The 15,857-nt window shown below is 41.1% G+C and overlaps 1 protein-coding gene across 2 annotated transcripts in view; it reads right to left on the minus strand.

The window, feature by feature from the left end:
* zdhhc5a (zDHHC palmitoyltransferase 5a) overlaps positions 1-2,755 on the minus strand; it is a 36,349-nt gene extending 33,594 nt beyond the window's left edge. For both annotated transcript variants that reach the window (XM_078267514.1, XM_078267522.1), the window contains exon 1: positions 2,194-2,755. The gene's annotated coding sequence lies outside the window, so the exon portion shown is untranslated. The remainder of the gene's footprint in view (positions 1-2,193) is intronic.
* Between the last annotated feature and the right edge of the window lie 13,102 nt (positions 2,756-15,857).

The raw sequence follows: 15,857 nt of genomic DNA on the forward strand, positions 1-15,857 counted from the left end.
AAGAAATAGAATATTTTTCTTTACCGTGCAACAAACTTTATTTAAATTACTTGTTTATAATATTGTTTTAAACTGTTTTACTGATAGCATTAAATCAGTCAAAAATCCTACCGTCTGTTAATGGTTAATTATTAACATCCCTGACTGATTAACACGGGGTAGTGAGAATCAAAGTATGTGTATTCTTAAAATCATCCTAGCTCACAGTGAGAAAGCCAGAAATAAATCCCTTAACTACATGGCATGATTGTTCTGCAACTGTATGATTATTCAGAGTTTCCAACACAAAGAAAACGGAAGGTAAGACATCCGGCCGAAAAGAGGGACATTCGGCGGAATATCCGGTGGCACCAAAACAATCCCAGAAGTGGAACGTAATGGATTTAGACTACCCAGTACTACTTCTAAACATCTCCTTTTAATGTTGGCCTATTTTGTCTATATTTCCAACTGTATGTACCACACAATTGCTGATACACTGAGATTTGAGCAAAAAACCTTGGTCATGCCATCCTGAAAAGGCAGTGTCTGAGGTCATGTTCTACCCACTTTTTTATCATCAACATAAATAAGGTTTTTCAAGCCAAAACAATTTTCAAATAGGGATTTCAAAGAAAATGTACACTTTGAATAGGCTTAATGAACACAAGCTCAATGTTTAGATAGAAACACATGCACCCTGCCATGCAAACTAGCAGGAATACAAGATATTGCTTCTTGTTTACTACCCAATATTTGCCTGAACTTGGCAAGCAACCACGCTGTGACATGTCAAGGCCAAAATGAAGGTTAGTAACAAATGTCAAACAGACCTGGTACCTCCAAGTGGCATGATGCTCAATACTGAACATACACTCCTGTACAATAAGGGCTACATCTGCTTTGACATGCTGTAAAAATCTACGATTGCATTTATGAAAGCCAACCATTTAATAAATCCAAGCCCATCACATTCAGGGACTACATACAGAAAAAGATGGTTTACCTTAAGTGCTCTTAATTCACTCAAATCTGTACTGCAAAGGAATTCTGAACCGCATCATTTGCATTTACTCAAGCTCCATGAAGATATATGACATTATTTACTCATTTAACCATGAGTTCCTTCCATGTGATCTGATCAAAACTGTGCACCGTTAATCTATTGGGCAGAATATCTACCCTACAATGCTGTAAATGCTAGAAAATCCCCAGATACAATGGCACCTTCTTACATCAAAAAAGGGGCATACAGCACTGCCAGCACTTGCACACATACATCCTGGGTGTGTATGGCCTGCTGCAGTCACGGCAGCGCTGTAACAGCATCGGTACAGTATATTCACCAAACCGGTAAAATTATGCCAACAACCTAATTTCCTGACCACGAGTCTCCAATTATGGATTGCCATTTTAGTGACATTGTGCAGCGTTGAGCCAGGTGACAAGCAGCGCCTAATTGATTCAGTCATACGGTCCAGCAGCGTTGGGTTTGACAGCTCAGTGGGCACGATGCAATTAACACGGAACGTCAAGCCAAACTACATTGAAAATCTCACAATTTAGAGAGGCGGTTGTGATTAACAAGTGTAACGTGACATGCTTTTTTTAAACACATTATTTAAAGCCTTCTCTTGATCATTATGGGATGCACTCTGTAAATCGGCGTGCGTAACATATATAACAATAATCGTGCAGTGGCATCCAGCCCACATTAGCCAGTGTGTAATATTGAAGCCGGGGTGGGGACGCATAACTGGTAGTGAGGACGATAATAACGTTAAACATCTGACATAAGGAGCCGAAAAGAGGCTACAATTTCAATTCCGGCGTTACGTTAACGGTAGCTAGCTATTATTAACATGCTGACTGTAACGTTAGCAAGTCAATAATGATGAAAGGAACTAACGTTAGCGGTAATGAGTCACAGTAGCTGCACGATAATGGAAATTATCTAACGTTAACAGGATACAGGGGAAATGTAACGTTATTACACACAAGCATTCACGTTAGCTACACCAAAGCAAAGACGACTCGTGGTTTAGGCGATAAGTAAAGTTAACGTTAGTGTGATTGGTAACGTTAAGGCTCAGCATAACGTTACTGTATGAGCTTCTTTTCCATATAACATTAACATTAGCTAGCCTTAAGCTAACGTTACTCTGGTCTCCACTGGTTAGCCCTGGCTAGCAGCAGGCTAACAATTCACCTCACCTGTGAGGGGGTTTACAATTGTTCTGGGTCCAAAAACGGTGAATGGGATGTGCCAGTCTTGGTCGTGTTATTTCCTCATGGTTATGATCAGCAGAGACAACTCCTTAACGCAACATTCAGTATTATTCATAGGACTCATTCAGCGGTGCCAGCAGGATGTAACGTTACGAGTCTTGCTGTGGTGGCTAGCTATCCCAGCGTCAAGCTAATACAGATAACGTTAACGTTAAATGTTTGGCTAGCTAGCCAGACACCGATATGTCTGACGTTATTTTACTACACGCAGCTTAGCTTAACTAAATGTTAGCTAGGGGTGGAAGCTGCTTGGTTTTTTAACTTCTGTAAAATAGCTAGCATATGTCTGCAGGCCGCTCCATCAATGCGGAAGTTAAAGAGAAGAAAACCAAGTGAATATAATCCCAAAACAATGATGTGCTCTTCTCATATATCCATAATATTGGTGGTCAGGAGATTCCCAGAGGCCGACATATTTGTCAGTAGGGTACTACAACAAAACTAATGCCAGGGTCCAACAGCAGAATTGTCGCAATAAAAATAGCACTGATTGGACGACAGGGGTGTCAATCAAGCTGCAGGCGTAACGTTATTCTATGGCTTCTACTTCTCCAGCCATAAACGTCATGATTGCACTATATCGTGATTAAATGTATTCGCCAGCATAAAAAAACACAGTCCGGGGCTTGTTGACTGAGCTGCAATAGATAATAACGCCTTAATAATACATGTTATTGTCGCATGGTTGGCACATAAACTGTCTCTGACATGAGGTTTTAATCCTCTCATGTGGCACACTGACACAGTAATGTGTGTGTGTGTGTGTGTGTGTGTGTGTGTGTGTGTGTGTGTGTGTGTGTGTGTGTGCGCGTGTGTGCGTGTGGCAGGCAGGCAAGCAACACAAAGGGGAGATTAAAATGACAGCAGGGGCTATGAGGATAAACCCACACAGCCCCTCATCAACACACACACACACACACACACACACAATTCAATTCCATGTATGATTAGGTGTGTGTGTGTGTGTGTGTGTGTGTGTGTGTGTATGCGTTGAAGCCCCTTGGCAGTTGGCATGCAAGTCCATAAAGCTCTTATACTACAGGGGCAATCATGGTATTAAAAAAATGGCTGATTTCATGATGACCCATTTCCCATAAGGGGTCAAACAAACAACATGTTTTTCAATATGTGTGTCTCCATGTGAAGCTGCACAAAGGCCTGAGTGTTAAAGGATAGGTCAAGACTACTTTAATACAATAATCACCTGTCCATATAGGAAACAGCTGATTGTCTGTATCAACAATGACTGCAAATGGTCTTCATATATCATAGATACAAAAGAAAGGCAACTGCATCTCAGTCCACGTGGAAGGAGACTCACACTCATCTTTTAAAGGGCCTTTCAAATTGATGGTTCAATCTGAAATCTGGACATATTAAATAAACAGGCCTACTCTCACCATTTCAGATCTATTCTCAGCCTTAAAATGTTTCCTGAATATGGTCGTAGATTATTAGACTAGCTAAGAAGCCCAGCAGGAGCCTCCAGGTATAATAGTGATGCAAGGCCGCTGGCTGCTTCCTCAACCCTTTCATTCATCATCTGCAGCCCATTAACACGGCCACATTCTCTCTCTCAGTCACGATGAGATGGTTCTTTCTCTCAAGGAGAAGGACCTGAGTCAGAGACACAGTGACCATAATATCAGAATCCTTTAGCTATCCAAACACAGCATATATACACACAATTTAAAGCTATAGTGTGTGTGTTTCTGTCTCCCCCATGAGGAATTCTAAGTAATGACAACAACACTGTCACCGTGTCCACATGATATAAGCCCCCACCCCTCCTCCACGCAGTTGCTAGTAGCCAAGGAGGACACGGAGGATTAAAAAAAACATGATGGACTCTTCAGAAGAGGTCATTATCTTCACTTGAGTTTCTGCGCGGGAAAGTCAGCGGACGCCACAATCTTCTGAACATAGTCCTACTGAGAAATACAGAGAGAGTTGTGTGGAGCTGATAGTCATAATTAGCTTTGTATCATCTCATTTGGCAACCGCTTGAATGTAACAGACATTTATTAATATCAGAAAGTTATGCACTAAAGCTTTAAACTAAATCAGACATTACCCTCTGTGTCAGCGATGGTTTGGTCAGTCAGTCTGTGTTTGCCAATATGCTAATGTGTGAAGAAGAAATTATAAATTGAATTACATTACAGTGAGGAGTCACGCAAACCGTTAGCCTGGAAATCCAGACCCAAATCCTAAAGATTAAGGGTCCGGCATTGAGTAATGAAAATGGCCCAACTCGAGGGGCGGCACCAAGCATGCATTTGAAAATCTCTCTGCACGCAATTGGATAACACTACGACCAATCACAACGATACACAGGGTGACGTCTCCAGAGCCCCATACGCTTAGCTACCAGAGGAGCTAACTGGTAGATTAAACTCTTAGCTACCAGAGGAGCTAACTGGTAGATTAAACTCTTAGCTACCAGAGGAGCTAACTGGTAGATTGGACTCTTAGCTAGCAGAGGAGCTAACTGGTAGATTAAACTCTTAGCTACCAGAGGAGCTAACTGGTAGATTACACTCTTAGCTACCAGAGGAGCTAACTGGTAGATTAAACTCTTAGCTACCAGAGGAGCTAACTGGTAGATTACACTCTTAGCTACCAGAGGAGCTAACTGGTAGATTGGACTCTTAGCTACCAGAGGAGCTAACTGGTAGATTAAACTCTTAGCTACCAGCGGAGCTAACTGGTAGATTAAACTCTTAGCTACCAGAGGAGCTAACTGGTAGATTGGACTCTTAGCTAGCAGAGGAGCTAACTGGTAGATTAAACTCTTAGCTACCAGAGGAGCTAACTGGTAGATTAAACTCTTAGCTACCAGAGGAGCTAACTGGTAGATTGGACTCTTAGCTACCAGCGGAGCTAACTGGTAGATTAAACTCTTAGCTACCAGCGGAGCTAACTGGTAGATTAAACTCTTAGCTACCAGAGGAGCTAACTGGTAGATTAAACTCTTAGCTACCAGAGGAGCTAACTGGTAGATTAAACTATTAGCTACCAGAGGAGCTAACTGGTAGATTAGACTCTTAGCTACCAGAGGAGCTAACTGGTAGATTGAACTCTTAGCTACCAGAGGAGCTAACTGGTAGATTAAACTATTAGCTACCAGAGGAGCTAACTGGTAGATTGAACTCTTAGCTACCAGAGGAGCTAACTGGTAGATTAAACTATTAGCTACCAGCGGAGCTAACTGGTAGATTAAACTGTCGTCATCTGTTTAGCTCGCCTTTGGCCCGCCTATATCAGATACAGCGATGTGATTGGTGCAGCTCGGCTACAAGGGCATAGTTAATGAGCATCATTACTCAAGAGTCGCTGAGCAAATTCAAATTGTGCTCTTGCGAGAACTCTGGATTTCCAGGGTAGCAAACCATAGCATTTTGGGATATGTATTTTAAACCTGAAATAATAACAAGGTTAGAGATTTTCACAATTTTATGAGATGCTTCATGTTTTATTTAGACATTTCACACCAAGTTATTGTTCAGCGTTTACTCTCACAGGAGTGCTAGTGATGTGAGCACACCATTAAGGCAGAGGTTCCCACCATGGACCAGTACTGGGCCTTAAAACATTTGCCACCAGGCTGTGACTTAACAATATCAGTCAGTCAGCAAAAAACTAAAGCTGAGTTATAATTCTAAAACTTTATAGGTTTTTATGAGGCTATTTTTTAAAAATAATTCTTAAACTTTTCTCATCCATCCTTGTCACCTCCACAACATCATTATAGTGTAGTTTAAGTACTGTAGGTCATCTGTATGTGAGGTTTTACTGTATCTGGTGTCAGGATTTGTGCAGGCTTGGACTCAAAAATGCAGAGTTAAGACAAGAAGGCAGCGTAAGGTTTTCAAGGTTTATAAATTAAAACGGCTATAACAAAAAATGTCCTGAAGCAAGCAGGAATATCCAAAAACCCTAGGAACAAAACTACGCAGGGAGGGACGGAGAAAAAGACACACGTAATGAAACCGTTCGGACAACAGACAAAGAAAACAGAGACTAAATGCACAAGGTAATGAGGGTAGTAACGAGGGACAGGTGACAAAAGGGCTGATGAACAGGTGAAACACATCAGGGCAGGGCAGACAATCACAAAGGTGGGAAAAACACACAAGGCAGGAAGTAAAATAAGACATGACACAGGAGAAACATGAGCCCTTTCTCAATTCCCACTTTGTGCATCCCCGATTTCTCGATTCCTCTCCTCGCGTCTTAGTCCCGCCCACAGGAGATCCGAGCCGAGGAGTCGAGGAAGAGCCTCGAGGAGAGAGGAGTCGAGGAATCGAGGCATTTAACAAACACGAGACATCTCTGCCTCGGAGCCGTCATTAAAAGCCATGTCAATGAAATATGACGTGCAGCACCACTGCATCAGCTGTCTATCGTTTTGTCATGCACTGCATTTTATGATCTCTGTCAGAGGAGCAGAACCGTGTTCATGACAACTTCTATATATGTACTTTGAGTTCAATTCACAACGTGGCAAAATTTGATAAGAATGTACGGGGGTCGTACATTTGTTGTAACACACACACACACACACACACACACACAGGCCTATATATTTATAGCCTTTAAAGGCTATTTTAGTGTAAAACACTACAAATGTTTGTATGAAAAGAACTATACAAATATAAAGGCTAGGCCTATATTATACACACACAAACATAAACGCACTCTATCTTTTATTAATGCGTGGATCAGCTCTTTATCCGAATCCGCCTGTAAGCTTAACACCTTTCACCTTCCACCCACCTGAATGAATTATTTTCTCTGATTTAGAAACCCACATGGATGTTTAACTGGCCCTTCAGCAGTCCTTGCAGGCTCGCCTTCTTTGGACCTAATCTTGCCTCCTTCCTTCTACTTTTTACAAGTTTCTCGCTTTTTCGAAGTTATGTCACTGTTTTTTAAATTTTCGATACTATTTTCGACCTATTCTTGCCTTACTTCCTTCCTTCTTTCTACCATCTTTTTCCAAGGTTTTGTCTTTTTTACAGTATTTGTCTCCTTTTCTCATCAGCATTTAAATGTTTTTTCAGTTACAAGGCTGTTGTTCAGTAAATCTATCGCTGACAACGCTGTACTGTTCCTCTTTTAAATGATTAGCGCTGGTCTGGGGGTACTTGGCTTAAAGAAACAATTCAAAAGGGGTACATTATTGAAAACAGTTTGAGAACCACTGGTCTAGAGAAAAGTTAGATTAACCACAGAGCCACGGATATTATCGTTCTCTCTCTCTCTCTCTCTCTCTCTCTCTCTCTCTCTCTCTCCTCCGTTCGCTCTGTCACGCCTCTTTTTTTTACATGCCGCGGGTGAAAAGTCTTCCACGAGGATACCCTCGATATATAGATAGATATAGATATCCTCCGAGGAGCATCGATGATGATCGATCCTCACTCCTCGATGTGCATTTTAGGAATTGGGATGTCCTTCAACATGACGCGCTGAGAATGATTTCCGGGTCACTAGCCTGAGGATCGAGGAGTCGAGAAGGGACAAATTTGGGAATTGGGAAAAGCCCTCAGACTATAAAGTAAAACAGGAAACTGAAGCATGAAAACATACACAAAGATGGAACTAGGAAAACAAAACAGAGAAATCAGAAAGAACATGAGTAAATTAAAACCATGAAGAAATAACAGGCAAACAGTGACACACAGGGAATGATTTGACAAAATAAAACAGGAAAAACCACAACTGAAACCCACAACCATGACAACTGGGTTAGAAAGAAGAAGTACTTTATTAATTCCTCAAGGGGAAATTGTATTTTGTTTCACTCTGTTGGTATTTCTTTGGTTTTTCTCTATTACAGGCCTGAAATACACACACATGCAGGACCTATACACATGCATTTTGTGTGAGATGTCAGAGTGATGGGGCTGCCTCATAGGATTAGAGAAGGAAAGGTGGATGACATGCAGGAAAGGGCCACAGGTTGGAATCAAACCCTTGCCGCTGTGGTAAGGACTGAGCCTTCAGTACATAGGGAGTGTATCACCGAGTACACACGCCGTACACATGCCGTTTTTAATTTGCGGGGTGCAAATGTTCCACTTAAAGGACGTTAATCTTGATTGCTATTAATATGCCAGTACACGCATTACAATACGCGTCGATAAAAAAAAAAAGAGCCGAATCGGTGCGGTCAACACGGAGTAGCTGCAGCTACGTGTATGAGCTTCCACTTAGCTAAAACGGCAGTTGTCGGGGCAAGTTTTAGAGTGCCTTTGTGCCTCTTAACAGACATAAAATGCAATTAAAATGTCTGTGCAACATGAACAGGGCCCTTACGTGACAACAAGATGCGTTTTCAACTAAGACATTGTTTAAATTCACCTACCCTGTCTTGATCCTGCCGGTAGCTAGCTCGCCCTGCTAGCTGCTAGCTCCCGTGTGTTCAGCCAGGCTTCTGTGAAAATCATCACGCAGCAGTTCCATGTGTATTTGTAGCTCATCCATTTTGTGTGTGATCGATCTGGTGTTGGTGAGTAGGAGCAGTGCTTAATTTGTAAAGTGGGAGACTGTGTGGACATTAGGGCAATGTTTATGTTAATTTCAGAACATGCATTGCATCGGTGCGAAATGTAATGTCTCCACATTCTTGATCGGCAGAAACGATTTTTGCTTGTTTGGGATCCGACTGGCCAGCGTATTTGAAGGAAGTTAAGCAAACTTAACTCCCCCCTCCCTCCCTCCCTCTCCCCCCTCTGTCTCCCCTCCCCCCGTCCCTCTCCCCCCTCTGTCTTACCCTGAAAATTCACCTCAAAACGCATCGAAAATGCAAACACGAGATTTTTGTGGAACTTCAATGGGGAATAAAGACTAACAAGACAGATAACAACATTGAACACTACACAAAGAGTATTTTATTTTTTTCATTTAGGCGATTAATTTGTCATTTGTCATTAATTTGAGGTGCCGGATCCAATAAAAAAGGTTCCGGATCCAACGGAGGTGCCGGAACATGTTCCGGCGTGTTCTGGCTCAAATTAAGACCTGAGTAGGAGGCTTGGCAGTGGCGATCGGTGTGGTAGTTCCCCACAACAATCCACCGAGCGCCCGCTGTTCTGGCTATGTCCTTAAGAGGAAAGGTCATGCCTTCGCGACAAATTGAAGTTTATTCCCCCTCAAAAATAGGTAATTGAGCACTGTAGTGGAAACAGGCCAAATATCTGTGGCTTGCACAATGATAGCATTAGAGAAGGCTAGCTCTAGTCTCGCGCTGAAGTCCCGTTGTAGCAGGAAAAGGTAAACAGTGTGCAGATTGCTCCGAAAGTAAGGATGCCGGTCGGGCCTGCTAGTCCGGCTAAGGGAACTACCACACAAATCGCCACTGCCAAGCCTCCTACTCACCAACACCAGATCGAACACACACAAAATGGATTAGCTACAAATACATACGGAACTGCTGCATGATGATTATCACAGAAGCCTGGCTGAACACACGGCAGCTAGCAGCTAGCAGGGCGAGCTAGCTACCGGCAGGATAGAGACAGGGTACAGACATTTTAAATGCATTTTGTGTCTGTTAAGTATTTAAATAGTTATTTAGAATACAGTTACATTGTTGAAATCAATGGATTACATGACGATACTTCTCTGTTTCACAGGTTTATTCACTCTCGCAACTCCATGCATTTCCCAGAAGCCCCAATATGAAAACGAAAAAATTAGCTATTTGCGTGATCACTGATAGAGGTAAAGATGGAGCCGGAACCGGCACAACAGAGCCAGGGCAGGAATGCATTTCTATCTTGGAAATTCAAACAGCATTTCACATTAAAGAAAGAGAAGGGAGAACGAAATATAACTGTGCACTGCAGTGCAACTTCTGCTTGCCAGCAACCAACTTCCTTTCAGCGTCCAAATTACTCCACCTCCAACCTGAAGAAGCATCTTAAAGTAAGTTATTTTTAGCCAAGGGTAGTCGTCTGCTGTAGTTTTACTGGTCACCTTGCTATTTTATAGTTGACGTGCAACTTTACATTGTCCTACATGCTGATTTACTATCCCCAGAGCCGTTGAAAGACTGACTAGCCCCGTTTGACATGTTAGCTAACGTTAGCTAAAATTACCTCGTGGTAGCTTAGACTGCGGTTAGATTTTTATAGTATGCAGATGACTACAAATACAAAAATCTATCTGCTTGTTCAGGTACACATTCAGCCAGTTGGAACAGAAGAACACACCAGAATAGGCCTGTTTAGTAAGCTGGATGTGATGGCTGCATTCCTACACTTATAAAATGCAATTCAATGTGGAAGTAATCCAAGTATTCAGAATACGTTACTCAGATTGAGTAACGTAACGGAATACGTTACAAATTACATTTTTGGGCATGTATTCTGTACTCAGTAACGGAATACATTTTGAAAGTATCCTTCCCAATACTGGTTAAGAGGCACAAAGGCACTCTAGAACCTGCCCCGACAACTGCCATTTTAGCTAAGTGGAAGCTCGTGGACGTAGCTGCAGCTACTCCGTGTTGACCGCACCGATTCGGCTCTTTTTTTTTCTATCGACTGTACTTGCATATTTCGATCAAGATTAACGTAAAAATTGGCCAGAATTCTTCTTTAAAAAAGTTCCTTCCTAAGACCATTACGCAGAGCCACCGTCGCTGCGTCCGGAGTTTAGCACTGCCCAAGACGATTGTGATTGGTTTGAAGAACTGTGTGTGGTGCAGCCAGACATTGTGGAGATAGGTCTGGTAATATGAGACTACATTCATCATCATAATTCAGGGAACATAAGAAATCTGTTTAGGCTTTCTCAGCAAATTCCTATTTTAAAAATGTAAAATGTGGGAAAAAAGAACAGAAACCCAATTTCACTTAACATTTTTAATGGTTTAGAATTCTTTACATTTCTCCACAACAAATCAAAGCACCATTGCAAATCTAGTCAGAAGCCAAATACATGTAACACAAAATACATCTTCCTCTTTTGAGAAAAGTTATTTACACTGAACATTTGTTTTTAATTATATTCTCTGTGGTCATTCAGTTTTTAAAGATGATAAACATATGTTACTACCTCTTACATTTGATTTTCATCATATGATTTTGTGATAAAACTTTAGCTCCCTCTTCATCACCAAAATAAGTGGTGATGATGATGAACGCTGATGTAAGAATCAACTTAATCACCACTGATAAACAACGAAATACAAACAAACAGTAGGTGGACACAATACAAGCAACACCTGTACATTGCAATTGATGCAATCCAGTACAGTGGATATATAATAAATACTACCTGTCTGAAGCCTATAATGTCTGATACAGTGTTTCTGTATTGGATTGCAGTATATTTTAAGGTGCACCTGCTGTATAGTCTGCCTAGTCTGTCTATAGACAGCTATCAGATGAGCAGCATGTCACAAACATTGTTTTCTTTGTTTTTTTTATTTGTGCATATGCTGCCTTTAAATCAAGACACTTAAACATTAGCAGATTGCATTTTGCAGGGGTCAACCCAAGGCACTTCCAAAGCAATTCCAAACACACATTTTAACTATTTTACATATCATTATGTCATCTCTATATAAAGTAGGGCTGGGACGATTCGTCGACATAGTCGACGTAATTGATTACGTAAATGCGTTGACACAAATAATTTGCGTCGACGCGTCACACGTAGAAATCTATAAATAACCGGCTGCCTCCAGCAACAGCGCAAGTATGGATTCCTCGCAAGTTCAACAACACGTTGAGAAAAAGGCTCGCACACGGTCTTCTAAAGTGTGGGGGTATTTTACTCTTAATGCTAACAACAACGTGGTAGTCTGTAGCCTTTGTAGAATGATCCCTGAGTCAGGATAACAGCAGCAAAACACCCTAAGTTCTGCTCACCTTTTTGTCCCTTTCCCTCCCAAGTAGAGTTTAGATTCTCTGCCCGAGCCCGAACTTGACCCACGGGCCTGGCCGGGCCCTACATCAAGTATTTCTGTTTTTTTAATCATTACTTTATTATTTATTATCATGCAACTAGTGAATTGGGTGGGGAGAAAGCGATGCCTCTCCAGCTTCTCCCGTAGCTCTGGGTATATGTCCTGCACTGACTTGAGTGGGAGGTAAACTGTGCTAAAATTGTGTCTCCCCCATCTGTAGCACTGTCTTCCATAATTGCGCAACCAGGCCAGATTGTTTCAGATATCTCACGAGTCCTTTAGAACGTCAGTTATAACGGCCCACGTATTAAAAAATTGTCGGGTTTAAATCGGGCTCGGGGTCATAATTCCAGTTAATGTGTCGGGCTGGGCCGGGCTCGGACACAACGTGCACTGTAGACGTGTGCGATTATCAACATAGTGACACTAGTGTTCCCACTAGTAGCCCGTTGAATCGTTTTAATGCCCCGCTATGACTTAACATTAAGCATCATCAAACGCTGTCAGTCTGCAGTGTTAATTATTTGGTTTACCATCATCATGAGTGACCCAATCGATTACAGACTGTTATATTCGACACTCTGCAACTTGCCTTATGTTGGATTTATTTGATACATCTGATTTCATATGTTGCTAAAATTGCACTTTTTTTACTGTAAGATTAAAGGGACAAGAGCGTATTTATTATTTGACCTACTACTGTTAAAAAAAGCAAATACAGGCTACTCTTTTTGCACTTGCTCTGTTTACGTTAAGTTTTTATTTTTGTATTCCTCCTGAAAGTGACTTTATTTTGTTGTTGGATTGATAGCCTACATCTGGCTTCAGTGTTAAACAATTTTAATAAATAGAGACTTGAATCTTATTGAAATTTGTTTTGTGTAAATTGTTAATTATTAAGCAATGGGAAAATAATCGCTAATTGAAAAATGAATTGTTATATCGTTAGTCGACTAATCGAAAAAATAATCACTAGATTAATCGCTTAAAAAATTATCGTTTATGACAGCCCTAATATATTGTTCTATTGTTACATGTTTATTTTAACACTGTACAAGCCATGTTGTGTTTCAAATCTTGATTCATCATGGTGTGCTGGCTTTGCGACATTCAAGTGTTTATTAAATTGCAACAGTAAAATAAAGCAGCTTTAGTTACCAGCTCCTACAATATTTATTTTTGTGTCTATATAACACTTTATTTTTCTTATATGAACTCCTAAACTGTGCCTGCACAGGTGGGGTTGGAGGTTAAAAACCTTTAAATTATTAATTTAAATAGTCAACCTATTAAGTGACATTTGTATAATCCAAACCAAATATCTCAGAGATACTAAGAGAGTTGGTTGCCTCATGACTGTCAATGTAACAAACTGCCAAAGAGTTGTTGCCATGGCACCATATATCAAACTGACAATTTGACAGGTGTCACACAGGAAGGCTGTTTGGTGCTGATGCTAAGAATTCAGTCCTAGTGCAAAGACCTGTCATGAGCTGTTGCTTAAATTGTTAAATTGATGTTACAATCATAGTAATGTTACATCCGTTTTACAGTTAAAGAAGGAATCACAACAAAGTAGCATCCTGGATACTGGTAATATCATTTCAAGCTAATCAGCTAACTACAAACTAACTAATCAACTACACTACATATTAAAGTGCTCATATTATGGTCTTTTTTAGGTTCATAATTGTATTTAGAGGTTGTACCAGAATAGGTTTACATGGTTTAATTTTCTAAAAACACCATATTTTTGTTGTACTGCACATTGCTGCAGCTCCTCTTTTCACCCTGTGTGTTGAGCTCTCTATTTTAGCTACAGAGTGAGGCATCGCACTTCTGTTCCATCTTTGTTGGGAGAATCACATTAGCAGTACCTAGGTAAGGACTACTAGCCAGTCAGAAGCAGAGTATGAGGGCGTGCCCTGACAGTACCTAGGTAAGGACTACTAGCCAGTCAGAAGCAGAGTATGAGGGCGTGCCCTGACAGTACCTAGGTAAGGACTACTAGCCAGTCAGATGCAGAGTATGAGGGCATGCCATGCTAGCAGCTAGGCGAGCATTATAACGTGTGTTCCAAAGTGACCACGTTTGTCTCTGAAGTAAAGGCTGGACTACAATAGAGCTGTTTGGAGCAGTTTGTGAACAGTGTTTTCTGTTGGAGATGGTAAGTCCCTTTGGGGTGGACTTCGGGCTTTTTCACTTTGTAAACCTATAACATGCACAAAAAAAGATATATAACACAATAAAGGAAAAAAAAAAGCCAATAAGCATAATATGAGCACTTTAACACACTAATGAGAGTGACATCAATCTCCTATTCAACTATTCCTTTAGTAGCCACTTGGGGATTATTTGCAATACTACTTGCATGTTATTTATCACACAAGCGTGCTGCATTCAGTAAGTAGCTACTTCAAGAGTAAAAACTACCAAGTCAAATTGTCACATATACCGTATGTGTGTTTGCTATGTTAAATATGGAAGCACAAAGGCTATGGTTGTTGCTTATGTTTAGGTCCATTATCTTAACATCACAACTTAAAGCTAGACTGTAATTGTTGGGGAAATGGTAGCCACTGTTACCACAAGTGGCAATTGCAAAATAATTGCACTTGGAGAAGAGTGATGAAGTCAGTTAAGTGGCTTACTGATTATAAAGCAATATCCAGCAAAAGTCTGGAACATTAGTTAACATTTAGCAAGCCAAAGCTACTGGTCTTACCGGACCAAGTAAGGCGGGAGAAGCAAAACACCTGAATGTATTAAATGGAGCAAAAGTGTGTTTCGATATTTATGAATTTAACTTTCCATTTGTAGAGGAAGAATGTGTATTTTTACATAGTCTCACTTTAAACTTCACATTATCTTGAGATAAAAGTTTTTGTCAGGATCATAATAGGTTTTGTCATTTACAGTTATTAACCTTTAAGGGCAGGTTCACAATTGTTTAAGTCTGCTTTAAAATAATAATGAGGTGCACATATCAACATTGATGATCAACAAGCAATTTCTTCCTAATGCACTTATAAACACAATATGGTCCTTGAATATATATGTTCTTTTGTCACTTAAAGGAACACGCCGACTTATTGGGACTTTGTCTTATTCCCCGTATCCCCCAGAGTTAGATAAGTCCATACATACCCTTCTCATCTCCGTGCGTGTCCTAACTCTGTCTGACGCACCCACAGGTGCGGAGTGATTAGCGCAACACCTGAAAAGCCCCGTTGTTACTCTCTGCTCCTCACCACGGGGCTTCTCAGGTGCTGCGAGCAAATCCCTCCGTCCAAGTAGCAGAAGTAGCAGTGCTTCGCCTTCTGAGAATATAGTTCCCAGTATGTATACGGTTAGAAGATGGCTGTGTCTCATGTGACATTGTTATTTGTACACGCTGTGACTATACAAATCACAACATGTAAATAGGAAACCGTTATTTTGTCACTTATTGGGAGCAGTAGGCTAGATGGAGCCGGTTACCTCCAGGATCTGTGCTAAGCTAGGCTAGATGGAGCCAGTTACCTCCAGGATCTGTGCTAAGCTAGGCTAGATGGAGCCGGTTACCTCCAGGATCTGTGCTAAGCTAGGCTAGCGGTGGGTGTGTCAGACAGAGTTAGGACGCGCACGGAGATGAGAAGGGTATGTATGGACTTATCTAACTCTGGGG

The sequence above is a fragment of the Sander vitreus genome, chromosome 2, assembly GCF_031162955.1.
Source record: "Sander vitreus isolate 19-12246 chromosome 2, sanVit1, whole genome shotgun sequence".
NCBI lineage: Eukaryota > Metazoa > Chordata > Actinopteri > Perciformes > Percidae > Sander > Sander vitreus.